The sequence below is a fragment of the Capsicum annuum genome, chromosome 7 (genome assembly GCF_002878395.1).
Source record: "Capsicum annuum cultivar UCD-10X-F1 chromosome 7, UCD10Xv1.1, whole genome shotgun sequence".
In the NCBI taxonomy this organism is placed as follows: Eukaryota; Viridiplantae; Streptophyta; class Magnoliopsida; order Solanales; family Solanaceae; genus Capsicum; species Capsicum annuum.
The window spans coordinates 119,348,734-119,362,646 of NC_061117.1; the positions used below are offsets into that span (position 1 = coordinate 119,348,734).

At 37.1% G+C, this 13,913-nt stretch overlaps 1 pseudogene; it reads right to left on the minus strand.

Annotated features, from left to right (window-relative positions):
* Positions 1-11,698: 11,698 nt before the first annotated feature.
* On the minus strand, positions 11,699-11,856 carry LOC107857316 (annotated as a pseudogene).
* Between the last annotated feature and the right edge of the window lie 2,057 nt (positions 11,857-13,913).

The window sequence follows — 13,913 nt, forward strand, 5'->3', positions numbered from 1 at the left end:
ACCAGACAATTTATTTGGTTTACAGAGCCAGTATTTTATTTTAAAGTCTTTAGCTAATCTTAAAGGACATCACCTTCTGCCCACCTATATCACCCTAGATCCTCATCGAGATAGGATCTAACATCTGCTTCTTCTTGATTTCAGAATAAAGAGACGACTGTGCCACTTCCTGCACTAACACACCACCATATTCAGAGTCCAAAAGATGAACTCCATGGTTAGCCAAACTGTGAGTGTCCTTCAATAACTCCTGCTTCTCCTTAACCACATGAGCTAGAATCCCCATGGATAACCTACTAAGAGCATCAATAACCACATTAGCTTTACCTAGATGGTAGTAAAGACTCATGTCATAATACTTGAGAAGCTCAATTCATTTCATTTGCTTAAGGTTAAGCTCTTTCTGAGTAAACACATACTATGGGCTCTTATGATTAGAAAAGATATCTACATGCACTCCATATGAATAGTGATGCCAGATTTTCAACACAATCACCACGGCTAATAACTCCAAGTCATGAGTCGGATAATTCCTCTCATGCACCTTCAACTGTCTAGAGGCATAAGCTATCACATTTCCATGTTGTATCAGAATGCAACCAAGTCCTACATGGGATGCATCACGGTAGACCACAAACCCATCAGTGCCTTCAAGAAAAGTCAAAATAGGAGCAGAAGTTAGATTATCCTTCAGCTTCTCAGAACTCCCCTCACAAGCATCAGACCAAAAGAACTTTACCTTTTTCTGAGTCAATTTAGTCAATGGGGCAGCTATAGTCGAAAAACTTTCCACAAACCTCCTATAATAACTAGCTAAACCTATGAAGCTCCGAATATTGGTTGGAGTCATGGGTTTAGGCCACTTCTTAACCACTACAAATTTCTGCAAATCAACCATGATCCCTTTACTAGAAATGATATGACCCAGAAAAGTAATAGCGTTAAACCAAAATTAACATTTCAAAAACTTTGCATACAACTGCTTCTCCTTAAAGTCTAAAATACAATGTAGAGGTGATTCACATGGTCCACCTCACTCTTAGAAAACACCATAATATCATCTATAAAAACAATAACGAACAAGTCAAGAAACTGATGGAAGACCATATTCATCAAATCCATGAATGTCGCCGGGACAATGGTCAAACCAAATGACATCACCAAGAACTCAAAATGCCCGTATTGGGTTTAGAAGGCAGTCTTAGGGATATCCACCACCCTAATCTTTAACTGATGATGCCCAGATTAAATATTAATTTTAGAGAAAAACTTAGCACCCAGCAACTGATCAAACAAATCATCTATCCTTGGAAGAGGATACTTATTCTTTACCATCACATTATTCAACTACCAATAATTAATGCACATCCAAAGGGAACCATCCCTCTTACGTACGAATAGAATTAGTGCATCCAATAGGGACACATAGGATGGATAAAACCTTATCTAAAAGATCCTTAAGTTACTTGTTAAGCTCCTTCAACTCAGTCGGAGCCATTCTGTATGGAGGAATCGTAAATATACTAGTGTCCGAAATAAGATCAATCCCAAACTTAATCTCCCTATCAATAGGAACACGAGGAAGGTCATCTGGGAAGACCTCAGGAAATTCATTCACCATCGGGACAGAATGCAAAGAAGGACCCTCCAAGTTAGAATGTTTAACCCAAACTAGACAATAGAGACACCCCTTGGATAATAATATCTAAGCTATAAGATATGATATAAACTTCCCTTTAGGAGCTAGGGAACTTCCCTCCCACTCATTAACCGGCTCATCAGGGAATTTCAAGACAACCTTACGGGTCTAATAGTCTAGGAAAGCATAGCACGAGTGTAATCAATCTATCCCTAATATAACATCAGAATCCATCATATCTAATTCAAACAGGTCGACGAAAGTTTCTTTACTACCAACAAATACCACACACAACCCCTATAGACTTTTCTAGCAATCACAAAGTCACTTATCAGGGTAGAAATAGAAAAAGGGTCTGAAACACACTCTGAATCAAAACTAAAATGCATAGCCACAATAAGGTCACATAAAAAGGAGTGGAACCCAGATCAAGTAAACAATACACATCATGGGAAAAGAGTTTCAATTTATCAATCACGACATTAGGTGATTCCTCAGACTAGTATCGGGTAGTGAGAGCATAAAGATGATTCTGACCAGTGTAGGAACTAGATGGTGCACCCTTTGGTGCTGAACCTAATGATAAAGGAAATGGAACCGTGTTCACCCCAGAAGCAACCTTACCAATAGGACAGTTTCTAAGAAAATGCCCTGTCTAACCATAGTTGAAGCACCTGTCCCTCCCTCATCACAGACAGCCCGATAAAATCTACCACAAAACCTGCAGGAAGGATATAAAGAAGCTGACTGGGCTACACTAGCCTGAGGCTGGGCACCCTGTTCCCTAAAGTTGTTGCTACCATGAAAACGCCTATCACTCGATGGTTTTGGTAGGGAGCACTAGCCATCGAGTAAGACCCAGAATTTCCCTACTTCTTCTTTGGCCACTTCCCACCATCCCTACCACTCTGCTATTGGCTATCACCATACTTAAAGAACCTACACTTCTTGCCTTGTCTTTCCCCTGCTTCAGATTATTTCTTCTTCTCTTCGTCTTCCTATTGTATATACATAACCAACATGAAGATATCCATGTCCCTGATCAATAAGACAGCCTTACTCACCAATATCAATTCTCTGGACAACCCAGAAGCAAACTTCCTTATTCTAAACCTCATGTTAGAAACCATCTCCAGAGGATACCGAGATAACTAGTGAAACTTTAAGGCATACTCCTTGACTGATATCTTACCCTGCTTCAGATTAGCAAACTCTTCTACTTTTGCTTCCCTCAACTTATGAGGAAAGAAGAAATCCAAAAAAGCATTAGAAAAATCTTCCCATAGAGATGGCTCAACATCGTTACCCCTTTTTTTATCCCATTCCTCATACCATTGGTATGTCACATCTTTTAGTTAATAGGTGGTAAACTCCATACCCTCAACATTCGTGGCATGCATAACATAAAAGATCTTCTCTATCTCATCTAAAAAACCTTAAGAATATTGCTTAACCTTGACACCAATAAAGGTCGGAGGGTTCAACCTCATGAATTGGCCAACCCTTATGGCCTCAAAAGATAAAATAACAAGAACACCATGATCAAACTGAGTAGCCACCAATTGTGACAACATATTAATGGACTGACGAAACTCAACGATCATTACGTTAGCTTGTGGAGTTTAAGATGGACTAGAGGGAACTAGTAGAACTCCAAGAGGACATTCAGTAACTAAACCCCTATACCGAGTATGGATCCTATAAGTAGAGCGTGTCCCATCCATATTGTCCCAAGTTAGGAAAGAGGAGTTTTCTTAAACTTAAGATCGTCGAGGAATGAACTAAAAAGTGAACAAATGGGAATTAGAGAAGATTTTGGGAGTCAGACTCAACAGCTTGAAAATAGAACACAAGAAAGAGAAATACTCCCAAATACCTTGTTATCTTTCCCTTATAAGTGTTGCGGGCCACACATACTTAAAAGATACTTTACTTGATATGGCCTTGTGGACTCCTAAGTGACCATCAACCTAGGGCTATGATACACATCTGACATGACTCAAATTAGGGCCTAGTCATGCCGGAAGATCAATCCCAAACTTAATCTCCCAATTAGGAGGAACAATAGGAAGGCCTTCAGGAAAGACCTTAGGAAATTAATTCACCATCGGGATGGAATACAAAGAAGGATGCTCCTAGTTAGAATCAATAACCCTAACTAGATGATAGAGACACCCCTTGGATATTAGTCTTTGAGCCCTAAGATAAGATATGAACTTCCCTTTAGCAGCTAGGGAACCACCCTCCCACTTAATAATTGGCTCATCAAGGAATTTAAAGACAACCTTATGGGTCTAATAGTCTAGAGAAGTATAGCATGAGTGCAACCAATCCATCACTAATAGAACATTAACATCCACCATATCTAATTCAAATAGGTAAACCAAAGTTTCTTTACTACCAATAGATACCACACACCCACTATAGACTCTTCTAGCAATCACAGTCATATATCGGGGTAGAAATAGAAAAAGGGTCTGAATACACTCCAGACCAAAACCAAAATGCACAATCACAAATATGATCACATAAGAGAGAGTGGATCCCAGATGAAGTAAATAGTACATATCACGAGAAAAGAGTTTCAATGTACCCGTCATAATATCAAGTGATACCTCAGAATCCTATCGGGTAATGAGAGCATAGAGATCGTTCCAACTAGTGCTAGAACTAGATGGTGCACCCTTTGGTACCAAAGCTAGTGATGAAGCAACTGGAACCTTGTTCGCCCCCAAAGCAACCTTATTAACAGGATAGTTTCTAAGCATATGCCCTGGCTAACCATAGTTAAAGCACCTGCCCCTCCCCTCATCGTAGAAACCCCAATGCAATCTACCACCAAACCTAGAAGAAGGATATAATAGAGCTGACTGGGCCACACTACCCTAAGATTGGGCACCCTATGCCATGAACTTTTTGCCATCATAGAAACGCCTATCACCCGATAAATTTAGGTAGGGAGCACTAGCTATCTATTAATACCTAAAATTGCCTCACTTGTTCTCAGGCCACTTCCTACTATTAATGCCACTCTGCTGTTAGCCACCACCCTTCTCAAAGAACCTAAACTTCTTACCTTGCCTTTCCCTTATTTTAGATTGCTTCTTCTTCTCTTTGTCTAGTTATTGTATGTACACAACCAACTTGAAGATATCTATGTCCTTGATCAACAAAGCATCTTACTCTCCAATATCAACTCTTTGGACAACCCAAAAGTGAACTTACTTATTTTAGCCCTTATGCTAAAAACCATCTACGGAGAATACCGAGACAAGCGGTGAAACTTCAAGATATACTCCTTAACTGACATCTTACCATACTTTAGATTAACAAACTCTTCCCCTTTTTCTTTCCTCAACTCTTGAGGAAAGAAGAGGTGTAGAAAAGCATTAGAAAAATATTCCCACAGAGATGACTCAATATCGTCACCCCTTGCCTGATCTAATTGCTCATACCATTGGTACACCACATTCTTCAGCTGATAGGTGGTAAACTTTACACCCTTCATATTCATGGCATGCATAACACGAAAGATCTTTTCTATCTCATTTATAAAACCTTGAGGATATTCCTCAATATTAACACCAATAAAGGTCAGAGGGTTCAACCTCATGAAATTATCAAACCTTGTGGCCTTAGAAGATGAAGTAATAGGAACACCATGCTCAAACAGAGTAGCTACCAATTATGCTAACATATGAATGGACTAATGAAACTTAGCATTTGTTACTTCAGCATGAGGAGTTTGAGATGGACTAGAGGGAAATGGTGGAACTCTAGGAGGACATTCAGTAACTGGACCCCTAGATCGAGTATGGATACTATGAGTAGAGAGTGTCCCATCCGTATTGTTCCCAGTCAGGACAGAGAAGTTTTCATGAACTTCAAATCATTGAGGCATGATCTAAAAAGTGAACAAATTAGAATTTGAAAAGATTTCAGGACTAAGACTCAAAATCTTGAAAACAAAACTCAAGAAAGAGAAACACTCCTAAATGCCTTGTAGTCTCTCCCTTATGAGTGTGGAGCGCTACACACCCTTAAAAGAGACTCTACTCGATAGGGCTTTATGGACTCCCAAGTGACCATAAACCTAGGGCTCTGATACTAATCTAACATGACCTGAACTAAGTCTTAGTTGTGGCTAGTATGTCAAGCCCAATCGGGACCGGAGATCACCCCCAATACCCAACTATAACCACCCTACACCCGGTGTTGGATGAATTCCAACTATATAACATAATAAGATGGAATAATCATAAATCAAATACAGTCAAATGGAGTCATCCCAAATATCAATACCAATGCCATGGCTGACACCAATACCGACACCTCTTATGCCTACCCAAAGTAGTTTCATATAGCCTCTATCCAAAATAAAAACATCATCCAATTGGGACATACCCCCGACCATAGCAAAAACCAAAGTATAAGAAATAACAAAAGCATGTAGAGAAGACCATAACATAAAATGGAGCCTTCTGGGGTATGGAAGCTCACCACTTTAATCTGACACAAAGCTATCCCTAAATCCAAAGTCATTGAGTAGGAGGAGGAGTATGGTCTGTTACTGTATTACGTGGGGATACCGCAATTAAAGACGGGTTAGTAGGTGAATGCTAGCATGTACGTAGGAGTAAGGATAAAATAATGTCATCATTCAAAACTAAAGTAAATAATCATATGCAATCACATACATATATACATATATATACCATGTCAAAAAAGGAAACCAAATTTAGCATGTATTTAAAACTATAATTGAGGGTGTGTAGCTTGACTGAACTAAAGCTACCTTATGGGCTATATGGGTCTAGTGTTACCCCCTGAACAGGACCTAGTGCGTGCAGTCGCACAAACCAGAGATATCATAGGGGTAGGGGATCCCAGTGTACCTTTTGCCCTCCATGATACATATATACAAGTATAAAGTTAGGAGATTCTTATGTTCCCCACAAGAATATGGTCAACATGACCAACCCTTATGTCGACAAACATGAGTTTCTAATGTCTTTCTAAGGGACTAACACCTTCATGGTTAGCTATCAAAACCCACCATTATTTCCCAACTAAACCTTTAGCACATAACCAAACCACCAATTCCATGTGTTAATTACCAAGGCATTATATAGTGGTACCATCATATCGACTATAGCTTGCAAGCAATGTCATTAGCCAACACTTAGGTGATTCCCATGTACACCACATGATTTCCAATTTACCAAAACCATGGCCACCAAGGACTTACCAAATAATTTCAAACCATTTAAACCAATTTAGGTTCCATAACCATACTATGAAATGTAATAGCTTCAATAAAAGTCTAACTATGTCACAAAACCATTCTTATATGCATTTTAACAAATATGTTGAGGGCATATAGTTTCCAAAACCAAAACCAAGTGCCAATTGACCATTCCCATGAAACCACGTGTTAAATTCCACAATTTTAACATGAAAAACCATAAAAAAAAGCATGAGAAAACCATATTCATCCATCAACAACCAAAATCCCCAACACATAATTCAAAGCCCAAGATAATACCATAATAATACCATGAAAACCATTCATTTAAACATGAATTTAGTTGAACTAACAATGAGGGAGGAGTAACATACCTTAGATACCAAAAATAACGGAGAGATCTACTCTAGAAAGCCCTTAACTGAATCACCTTGAGAAAACCCTAGCCTCTTTATTGAACCAAAATTTTGAGAGATATTTCAGAGTGTTTAGGGTGTTTTTGATTGAGAATAATAGGGTAAATAAAGTCCCAGTAGTGTTTTTTGTCGTAGGGTAAAAAGAGGTTAAGAGTGTAAATATCCAGAATACCCTCAACTTAAACTGTAAAATCACTGCAAGAGGGTGTGACTCCCCCTACCACGCGTACCCTAGATAGAATGTTAAAAATTACACACGTCCACCATACAACTTTCATCACCTAAGTCATACCCATACCATATAACTAGTACCCTCAAACCATATCTAAGCCAGAATCAAAGGGGTTGGACATTGGACAACATATGAATTAGACTATACCACTCGTACCATCTCCATACTACCCTTATGATGTCCATCATACCTTGGATAGCAAACAACCAAAACCACACTGAGTAACATATGACCAAGTCCCCTAAACCGTACCCACATCATATAACTAGTAAGCTTGAGTTTTATGATGGCCAGAGAGTTTAAGACTGAGGAAATTTCTAAGGACCAGAACCTAAGGTATTTCAAATGGTCTGTTTATAGGATGGGTAATTGGTTGGTTTGTCTTTTATCCACAACCGCTTTCAATTATGATTTTTAAAGGAAAACCCAATCTTTTTCTATTATTTAACCTCCTATACTATATCTTTTTTACAATACTAAACGGAAATACAAAAGCCTAACCCAATCCTAATTCCTCATTCCCCTCAAACATACGTAAGCATGTAAAGGAAACTTAGAAGTAGGAAGTTAAATTTTCTCTTCAGCCAAGAAGTAGGACTATTTACATTCAAGCTCCAAGGTAAAAATTCATAGCATTAATCATTCAATTTATAGGCATATGGGCATTCAATGAGGACCTTATTTCACTCTCATGATCAAATATGTTTACAAGTTAAGTTTTTAAGAAATCTATTAATTAGGGCAAGTTCCCACGTATTACAATTTTTATGATTTCTTCCTATAATTACATTACTCAATATCATACAATTATCATTATTTATTTTATGCATGATTTTAAATAATTCCTTATATATGTTGGAGAGTTATGAACACGTGATCAAATGTTCTTAAATAATTAGCATGAAATATCTATTTGAATCATAATTTAAAATAAATGCCAAATAACATGGTTAAGATGATTTTAAAAGATATGAGCATATGTATATGATCATAGGAGTAGTACTTAGCACCGAGAGGAGATGAATTCAGACAACCCAAGTACCAAACTACATTCCACTATAAGTTAAAGGTGTGATCACCAGTTGAGAGTGACTCTCTTTGCCTGAATAGACTTATGAAAAAAATTATGCTAGTCATGGTTCTTACCCTTTGTAAGGTATAAAACACCCTCCCATCTTAGGTTACAAGTTGGATTCGATGTTTTGTCACATAGTCTATGTTGGAAATGAGAACCTCCTAGCTATAGACTAAATACGGTACATGACCCTTTATTTAGTTATATTTTCTTAATTTCGTAACTTTTTAGATTATTACTTCATACTAGTGTTTACATGTATATTTATTCATCTTAGGAAGATCTTCATACTTTAGTTCATTTTTCATATATCAGTATAACATTTCAATATTTATCAGCAATGTTTAATAGTTGCATAGCCCACATGCTCAATAAGATTAAAGTATTGACTACATACCTTTTCTTTCTTTCTGCCTTAATTGAACTATGTGGCTATCTTGTTAATTATTTGCTCTCTGCTAGAATAATCCAAGACTTTTCTATGTCCAGATTCATTTAGATAATTTTGGATGGATGGTTTGGTGGTTCTTACCATCAATTTGGATTAGTGTCAGTTGTCAATGATGCTTGTTGAGTATACTTGTTTCATACTCTTTCCTTGTTTTTCTTTTTTTTTCTACACTATATGCAGCTATTGAGCTAGTAGCTGAGCATTGATTGCAACTTTCAATACCAATTTTGTTTAAGATTGAGGCAGCATTTGTTGGATCTCAAAGCTTACTCAGAAATGTTCTTATTTTATCTCACTCTTATTCACATTTGAGTTACTTTAGGCTAATTTATTATATTTGGTATTAAAGGTTTGTACTAGTGACAATCAAACCTAAAATATTGTGTTGATACTGTACTTCTTTTTGGATCATTTGTTGATTATTTCCATAGTTTACTTCTTCTACTTTTGGTTTTACCTTAATAATCATTTTGGAGTTGGAATAGGTGTACCTATATTTGAAGATGTGATAGGTGCCATCCTGTTCTATATTTTGGATCATAATAAACTAATCCCCTATTGACTCACTGTTATGTACCTTCACTAGAGGATGAAGTGGATCCGATAGATCTAGCACCTAATGATAGAGACGGGCTTTGTAAAGGGATAAGTAAGCCTAATGGATCATCATAAGTTTGTTTTCTTGAATGATAAGTTTATTTCACTTTTATATCTTCATTAATTATTTATGTCTTGACATATTTATTATGCTTTCTGCATGAGGAATTGACATGACCTGAACCAGGGCCTTATCGAAATAAGCATCCCAAGTCCATCCTGGATCGGGGACCACCTAACCTCCTAACTTGCATACCCTGAGTTGGATGAATTTTGAATGTATAACAAGATAACATTATTATGTTATCCAAGGATCTAAGATAGGTGTATGATCGTGACCAACCAAACGAGCCCAACCGTTTGATACCCAGCCGATAACCGATACCAAACCAAACCATAATCCAAAACCATAACCATATGAGTTCTGATATAATTATATAATCTAAAATAAAAGAGGATGGAACAATCATAAATTTAGTCCAAAGGTATCAACCCCAATACCAGTGCCAATACTAAGGCTGACACCAATACCAATCCTGCCTATTCCAACCCATAGTAGTTCCACAAAGCCTCCAACCAAAAGAAAAATAATATCCGATTGGGATATGCCCCAACCATATACAAAACCAATATCCATACAATAAACCAAGTATGTAAAGACATCTATGATATTAAATGGAGCCTTTCAAAATATGGAAGCTCACCACTTCAATCCAATAGTTGATCTCAAATCCAATCACTAAAAAGGAGGATTAGAATGGCTAGTTCCTACATTGCGCTAGGATACAACCGCATGAAGATGGGTTTATGGGTGAATGCTAGCACGAACTCTGGATAAGGATAAAATAATACCATCTAATAAACCCAAGTAAAAAAATCATATCCATAAAAACTATACATATATATATAACCATGTCGAAAAAGGGAACTGGTTTAGCATGCCTTTAAAACCATTAACATGGGTATGTGTAGCTTAACCGACCTAAAACAACCCATGGGCTATATGGGACCAGTGTAACCCCCTGAATGATCCCCAATGCATGTAGCCGTACGACATAGAGATACCATAAGAGTAAGGGATTCCCAAGTACCCTTCACTCTCCATGATACATATATATAATGTACTTAGAGGATTTCCATGTACCTCATAGCATCATATAAGGTCACTATGACCACCCCTCATGTCGGAAATTATGAGTTTTTAGTTTCCATCTATTGGACTCACACCTTTATGGTTAGCTATCACACCCTGCCATTATTTCCCAATTAAAACCATTTCCAAACAACCAAACCACTATTCCATTATTATTAACCAAGGCTATAAGTAGTGGTATCATCATACCGACTATAGCTTGTAAACAATGTCCTTAGATAACTTTTTTATGTAAAGGGATTCTCATGTACCCATAGATTACATTATCAAGTTAACTTCGGGGAATCCCGTGTGCCCCACAAGTGTTCCATTATTTAGCTTACTTGGGGTAATCCCATGTACCCCTCAAGGAAGTTTAATTAACCATAACCATGACCACCAAACATTTTCATTTAACCATTCCAGACCATTTAAACCATTTATACCATTTAAGGGTCGTTTGGTAGAGTGTAATAAAAAAATTAATGCATGCATTAGCTTTATGCACTGCTAATATCTTGTTTGGTATATTTTTTAAACCTATGTATAATTAATACAAGTATTAGTTATACACTCAATTGTGTATTATGGGGTGTATTACTAATACCATTATTTTTCTATGTATTAGTAATACAATGCTTTCAATACATGCATTTACTTATTAAATGACTAATTTATCCCTCAATTTTTTCTCAATTCCTCTCCAGTTGTTGTTCCAAAAGAATACTCATTTCATTGATTTTTTTTAAACGGAATAACTTCATAATCAGTCATTCAATATATAATAATCTCTGCTGAAATTAAAAACACAATTCATTTTCTCACAGAATAAGCTCCTATCCAACCTTTAAAAAAACATAATCCAACAAATCTTTCTATAAAAATTTCATATAAAACACGAGTCTTCAACCTTAAAATCCTAGCTTGGTTCTACGCCAGTGCCTGCACTTAGCATTTTACTTGATAGTGTTATTATTCCTCATACAGATCCAGTAAGAAATTGACTTGTTCTGTCTCTATTTCTTTGCTAGATTCTTCTTTATCATAAATGTGACTTGTGGGAAGGCATTTTTGTTGTTGGAGACGAAGTGAACGTGAGGGTAGAATGCTAATTTCATATTTTACTGGAAAATCTACAATTTTTATGAAGAAAAAGAGTTTTCATTTTTCACATAAGATTGGAAGAAGAGTGTAAAATGCTAATAAATATTATTTGATAAAAAAATTATTTTATATTTTATTTTTAATACATCAAACCAAACCGTGTGTAAGAAATATTGTATGCATAACTAAATACCAACATATCTAATACAAGCATTAATAATGCAAGCACTATCAATACTTTTTTTACCATTATTCTTATACACTCTACCAAACGACCCCGTAGGGTTCCATTACCAAATCATACCATGCAATAGTTACATAAAAAGCTCAATAGTATAGTAAAAGCATTATCATAGGCATTTTATCAAACATGTTGGGGGCGTAGTGTTTCCAAAGCCAATTCCAATTACCAATTAACCATTCACATGCAACCAAATTTCCAAACCAATATTAAAGCACGTAAAAACATAATTAAAATGTGGGAAAACCATAACCAAGCATTTAATACCAAAACCCCCATCATATATCTAAAAACCCCAAGACCATACAATAATCATGCCATGAAAACATTGCATAAAACATGCCTTTAGTTGGAACTAACAATGAGGGAAGAGTACATGCCTTGGATTATGTAGATGATAGATAGAAATCACTCATACAAGCCCTAAATTGGTCATCTAGATGGAACCCTAGCCTTTCTTTACCCAAGAGCCTTAGATATAATTAGAGAGTGTTTCTAGGTATTTAAGATTAGAATAATAGGGTAAATAATCCCCCAAGAGTGATATAATTCATGGACCCTTAATAAGTTAAGAAGGGAAATATCCAGACTACCCCTACTTAAACTGCTTAAAATCCCCGTCATAGGGTACAACCATCCTATACCGGTCGTATCCACCAATACGAGTGGTACCCATCACTTATAACCTAGGCATCCCCTTTAGACCCAACACTATCCAGCATACGGCTTACCCAAACCAGGTCGTATTCTAGCATATAACTAGTACCCCTAAGCTGTATCCTTTGCAGAATTTAGCAAAGGAAGTTTGAACATTGCCTACAATATGAGTCCATGGTACGACTGTACCCAACTATATGACTTGTACCACCAAGTCGTGCCCACTCTAGAAACCACTCGAACCCACCAACCAACATTGGTTAGCATACAACCAAAAGTATACTAATCATACCCCATCATACGACTGGTAACCACAAGTCGTATGATATCCAGAATACAGAAATCCAGGAAATTTTCTTAGGGTCCAAACCCAGGGTGATTCAGTCTCCCTCACTAGGATTATTCATCCCCGAATTACGGACAAGGTAGGACAAACACAAGCACGATTTATTTGCATTATCAAATATCAATCCAACCTTTAACCAAGTTTGAAAAGAAAGATCTGACCAAGAACACATACCTTCCGCACGAATATCTGGAGCAGAAAAAAAATACGAATATTAGGACTTTATGTCCACTTCCGCTTCTCATGTAACCTATTCCACCTTGTGGTTCCACCGTAGAACCTTAATCAAGGCTACATACTTGGCCCGTAACTAAAGAACCTGCCTATCCAATATCTCAATCGGGGACCTCATCATAAGAAAGATAATCCGAGATACCTAGTCCTTCTAAAGGGACCACTGAAGAAGGATCACCAAGGCAATTTCTCAATATAGAGACATGAAATACCGGATGAATGGATCTCAAACTAGAAGGCAACTCCAATTCATCTGCCACGTTACCAACCCTCTGCAAAATTACATAAGGACTAATATACTAGGGACTGAACTTCGTTTTTACCAAACCGCATCACTCCCTTCATGGGAGATACCTTTAGGAACACCTTATCCTCAACTTCGAACTCCAAGTATCTACACCTTACATCATCATAGGACTTTTGGCAACTTTGGGTAGCCTTAAGCCTACCCCAAATCACTTTTACCTTTTCCGTAGCCTAATAAACCAAGTCCTGTCCAAACATATCTGCTTCAATAAGCTCGAACCAACCAATAGGAGATCTA